Source organism: Stenella coeruleoalba (assembly GCF_951394435.1).
Source record: "Stenella coeruleoalba genome assembly, chromosome: 5".
Classification (NCBI taxonomy): domain Eukaryota; kingdom Metazoa; phylum Chordata; class Mammalia; order Artiodactyla; family Delphinidae; genus Stenella; species Stenella coeruleoalba.
The window spans coordinates 62,844,667-62,850,666 of record NC_137150.1 but is presented as its reverse complement, the minus strand read 5'-3'; positions in this window follow the sequence as shown (position 1 = coordinate 62,850,666).

Genomic DNA, 6,000 nt, shown 5'->3' with positions numbered 1-6,000 from the left:
TGCAGCCTGTGTGACTGAAGCACCCTAATATGTAAGTACAATTTCTTATGCAGAATACCCTACTGCAGACTTCTCTGAACCAGCCTCCAAGTAACAATTACTGTTCTCCGTAAGGATGACTCCCAGCCACTTTGATCTCCACACATCTCAAATGGAACTCTTTTTCTTTCTCTCCAAACACATTCCTCCTTCTTTGTTCCCTAGCTAATGACTGGCATTGTCCCTGAAACTCGTTTGCTCCCCAGACTCAAATAATCCCAAATTTTATTTTTACTTCTTAAGGATTTATACCACTTCTGCTTTCCACCCCCACTGTTCAGGCCCCCTTCCTCTCCCTCCTAGACTGGAAATTGCCTTATCTCTGGTTTTGCTCCATTCAGTGTTTCCTCCTGGCTCATTCCAGACTTAATATTTTTTTTAATGGGGTAGCTAGTTTATGTTTTATTTTTTAGTTTTAAATCTTACTACTCAATTTTATTGCAATATGTAGTTAAATGGTAGATTCTCATTGGATAATTCTTTTTTATAAAATTGAAGTATAGTTGTTTTACAATGTTGCGTTAGTTTCAGGCGTACAGCAAAGTGATTCATAAAAATGAATATATATATTCTTTTCCAGAATACATATTACAAAATATTGAGAATAGTTCCCTGTGCTATACAGTAGGACCTTGTTTTTTATCTATGTTATATGTAGTAGTGTATATATGTTACTCCCAAATTCCTAATTTAATATTTAAAATTCATACTTGATCCTGTCACTCTGGGCTCAGAATTCCTCACTGGCTCCTGTATTAGTTATCTCTTGCTGCATAACAAATTATCTCACAGCTTCTGTGGGTCAGGAACCTGAGTGCAGCTCAGCTAGCTCGGGGTCTCTTACAAGTGTAGGCAAGGTGTTGGCTAGAACAGTTTCATCTCCGGATTCAGTTGGAAGGATTTGCTTCCAAGCTCACTCATGTGCTTGTTGGAGGCCTCGAGTCCTTACTGGCTGTTGGCCAGAGATGGTCATTTCCTTCCCATGAGGGCTTTTCCATAGGGGCACTCACAACATGGCAGTCAGCTTCCCTCAGAGTGAAATTTCAGAGAGAGAAGGTTGGGGGAGGGGAGAGAAAGACTCTGACAACAGAAGCTATAGTCTTTGTAACCTAATCTTGGACATGACTCCATCACAACTTTTCGGGTTGCTAAGTCCAGTCCACACTCAAGGGAGGGAATTATGCCGAGTATGAATACCAGGAAGTGGTGATCACTGGGGGCCATGTTAGAGGCTGCCCACTACAACTTGCACTCTCCTGAAACAGTGGTTTGGCTCTGTTGTTTTGGGGGTTACAAACAAATGAGGTTCCACCATTCCCCTCCAATAAGTAACAGCTTCAGTGGGAGCAGCTGGACTTTACGAATTTGTTTCATTTATGCTTTCTGGTAAGCATTTCCATTGACCAAAGTGCTTCTAGCTTAAAAGTATTCAAAAACTACTGTGTAGAGGACTCAGTCTAAACTTTGCAGGGCTTTTCATGATTTGGCCCTTGCCTACCTATTTCACCCCTCGTCTAGCTGCTCTGTCAAGCCTGCATTACTTAGGAGCAAGACAGACTTACAGAGCGGCTCTTTGCCTTTCTTGCCTGCATGCATGCTGTTCTCTTCCCCATAATACCCCAGCCCAGGTTGACTGCATTGCCAGTGCTAACTCATCCTTTCCGTGAGATATTTTTTGGTGGCTCCAGGCAGATTTTTCTGTTTCTCCTGCGTTCTTCTACTGTGCTTTGTTTAAACCCCTTAATCAAAGCAATTACCTTTTATACTCTTACGGTTTGTTTATGTCTCCCTTCTAAATTATCTCCAGCATCCAACCCAGAGGCTGGCACGCAGAAGATACTCAACAGCTATTTGTGGAGTGGATAAATGAGCCCAGTACTATATGCTGGACGTGACCTAAATGCTTGGGGCCCTGGGTGTAGGTGGATCTTCACGGGTTGAATGTGGCACCTCAGCTGTCTCATTTATAATCCATGAGTCAGTCATTGTATTCCAGATTGCTCTTTACTGTCATTTTAGCCTTTTGCTGCGTACTGAAATGAGCTAATTAAAGCTGAATTATTTTAATTGCTAATCATCAAGAAAAAAGGTTTTCTTCTTCTTTTTTTTTAATGGAAATGGCAGAATGTGTGTGTTATCTTACCATTAAAAGAAGCCAGAGTGTTCTTTCAAAATTATGATAGGTCCACCGCTTCCAGAAGTAAGTGTGGACCACTGGAGCATAAAGAACGGTTGTGTTGTGTGGAGCACAAGATTGACCTAGATTCTACTTCCATTACTGTCACATCATATTACTCAGGGAAAGTCCAGTGGTTATGGGGCTTGAACACTGAGGGTGTGTACTGATCCCCACAGGGGGCTGATGGCTTGTCATATTAATCAGAGGCCTTTTGCCCTCCCCTTTTATGTTCAAAACCTACTCTGGAGGTTATTCTTCCACAAAAAAAATTTTCATAGATAAAAATATTTCTCTAGTTGATAAAACAAATTGGGACAAAACTTGGTGTGTGTCTTCAAAGGGCACCTAAGGGATAGAATGGTGAATGTTGAAAATTATATTAAAATAATCCACAAATATCTACTACTTCCACTGCTTCAAAAATATTACAGGAAATGCTGTTTTGGACTGGCTCAGGGTGTTACCAAACCAAAGTTGGGTCTGCTTGCCCAACGCAAAGCAAAGCCAATCTACTGACACTGGATTGTGGTGAAGGAAAGCACAGTGTTTACTGCAAGGTGCCAAGGAAGGAGAATGGGCAGCTAATGACCCAAACTCCTGGATGGCTCTTAGGGAAGGGTTTTTAAAGGCCACATTAGGGGTGAGGGCCACAGGGTACGGGATCAGCTCATGGACATTTTTTTGGTTGGTTAGTAGTAAGGTAACACGGTGATGTTTCAGGAATCTTAATCATCAGCCTTCTGTTTCCAATGAGTCTGTGGTCTGTGGGCTTGTGGTCAGTATGTAGTCACCATCATCCACAAGTTTGAGATCTTAGTTTCTGCAGAACAATGCAAAGATATGCATCAGATTGTTATCTATATCCTTTCAGGAGGAACTAAGAGTCTTGTGACTCTATTGTTCTAATCATTAACTGCTTAAGTCTGTTCTTGGAACTCAGGGAAGCTTAGGGGAGGCCAAACAAGAAGCATGCGTGCACAGTGTGTGTGTGTGTGTGGCACTTAGGGGCTTGTACCCAGGAAGGCCCTGAAAGGTCCTGTTCAGTTTTAGATACCTGTTTTTCTACTTTGCCTTTGATAGTGGTGCAATGGGATATTTTGCGAGAAAGCTGCCCTTCATGGTACAATATCAGAAGGTTAGGGAAGGACCATGAGTATTTCTCTATTGTGAGTCTGTCGTTCTTGCAATGTCTAAAATACCTCTTGGAGTCTAGAGTTGTTGCTGCCTGGGTCACTCACCTATAGAGGTTAAAACATTCATTCAGTAAGATAACAAGCCAGTTTGTTGAATATTTTTGAATGGACACATTAAAAGATTTATGACTAAACAGTCATAAATAGTATAGAATGGCAAAACATCTGTTTTTTAAAGCTTAGATCCCCAGAACTAGGAGATTCCTATGAAGCCTTTGAAGTTCAGCTTCATAGGAATCTCCTAGTTCTGGGGGTTTAAGCTTTAAAAAACAGATGTTTTGCCATTCTATACTATTTATGACTGTTTAGTCATAAATCTTTTAATGTGTCCATTCAAAAATATTTGTTGAGTGTCTTCTAGTACCCAACACAATGCCAAGCACTGGAAATACACAGTACCTGCCTTGCCATGTGAGGTACCAAGTGGTAGGCACAGCACGTCCTTGAATATGGAGGAGGCAGTGAACTAAGAAAAGGCTTCAAGTAGCCTTCAAGCTAGAAATTGAAGGAAAGGGGAGCATTTCTCATGTATAAATGGGGGGAGGGGGCGGGCAATTCTAGGCAAAGAGAAAAGAATGGGGGAAGGCACAGAGGCAGGCAGGAAAGTGTATTACACGTCCAGAAACAAAACCACCATCTGGGGAAGGTACAGATTTGGAGGCATGGGGAAGCGCAGCTGGAGAAGAGGTGGGGAGGGCTTTGTATAGCCTACAAAGGTTTGGAGTTTGTTCGGTAGGCAGTGAGAAGTGTCAAAGATTTTTAGGCCATGTATGCTCTGATCAGGTTTGTTTTAGAGAAATGTCTTCTCAGCATCATGAAGGAAGGACTGGACATAGAGAGTCTATAAACATGGAGGGCATTTGGAGATGCTGGGAAAAGGAAGACTAATATATATATATATATTTTTTTAATTAATTTATTTTATTTATTTATTTTTGGCTGCATTGGGTCTTTGTTGCTGCTCACGGGCTTTCTCTAGTTGCTGCGAGCGGGGGCTACTCTTTGTTGCAGTGCGCGGGCTTCTCATTGCAGTGGCTTCCCTCATTGTGGAGCACAGGCTCTAGGCATGTGGGCTCAGTAGTTGTGGCTCGCGGGCTCTAGAGCACAGGCTCAGTAGTTGTGGCGCACAGGTTTAGTTGCTCTGCGGCATGTGGGATCTTCCCAGACCAGGGATCGAACCTCTGTCCCTTGCATTGTCAGGCGGATTCTTAACCACTGTGCCAACAGGGAAGCCGGAGGAAGACTAATATTTATTGAGGCTCTTCAATGTGCCAGGTATTGTGCTAACCTCTTGACATGTTATCATATTTAGTGTTTACTGCAGGTGTATGATATAGGAATTATAATTCTCAGTTAAGAGATGAGGCTAAATAACTTGTCCAAGATCACTCAGCTAGGTGGTAGTAGAGCTGAACTTTGATTCCATTCTGTCTGATTCCAAAGCTGCTGTTTTTCCTTTACACCAAAAGGGATGATGAGGGTCTGAATTATGCCAGCAGCAATGCTAAATAGGCATCCTCCCTCCCCAGAGAAGACTTCTAATTTTGTTGCACCTCATTTGGAAGGGCTTCTCCATCCATTTCATCATTCTAATTGCTTTAATATGACAAATTGACCAATTACTAGCAGGTTATTTATAACCATGGTGGAATTAGTTGCTTGGTTCAATCAAGCAACCAAAAAGTAACTGATTTGTAATGACTCGATTTATCAAAGTGTTCAGAATGGTTGGTGTGTGTAGACAAAACTTACATTAGCATTAGACAAATATGTGCAATCAGATAAGAAGGGACTATCTGACTATTCACAAATGACATCTGAACCCAAAAGGATTCTAACCCTAGCTAAGTGGACAGGTCATAGTTTTAAGTGTTAAGAGATGTTCTGGAAAACCTTCTTTTTTGTTTTGCTGACAAAGAAACTGAACCCCGGAAAGCATAAAGGATTTGCCCAGGTCTCCAAGCCAGAAAAAAAACAGAGCTTAGACTTGAACCATCTGTATTGTTCTGATGCCCAGTCCTAGAGAACTTGTCCCACTGTGCCTGTGGCACTGTGACATTGAGCAAGTCACTTAGCCTCTTGAATACTCAATTATTTGCCTACAACATGAGAGAATTGGGGGGTGTATCAGTTAGCTTTACTCTGTAAGAAACTACTTACTCAAAACTTAGCAGCTTGAAACAACAACTGTTTTATGCAGCTCCTGATTTTGTGGTGTGTCCTTGTGGTGGTTCTGTTCAAGACTGGCTCAGCAGAGCTCTACCGGACTTTCTTATGCTTCTGGGATCAGCTGGTTGGTCTAGGATGATGTAGTATAGCCTCACTGATGCTCTAGTGGTTAATAGACAGTTGGCTGGGAATTGTCAACTGGGGGCACCTCCATTCTCCTCCACAAGGCATTTCACCCTCCAGCAGGCTTGCTCTGGCTTGTATACATGCTGGTCTCACAGTTTCAAGCACAGAAAGAAAGGGCAAATCCCAATGAGTATGTCCTTTGGAAATCTTTGCTAAGCATGTTTTCTATTCTCCCGTTGGCTAAAGCAATTCACATGATGTGGTATGTAGCTTCTGAAATGGCTCCCAATGATT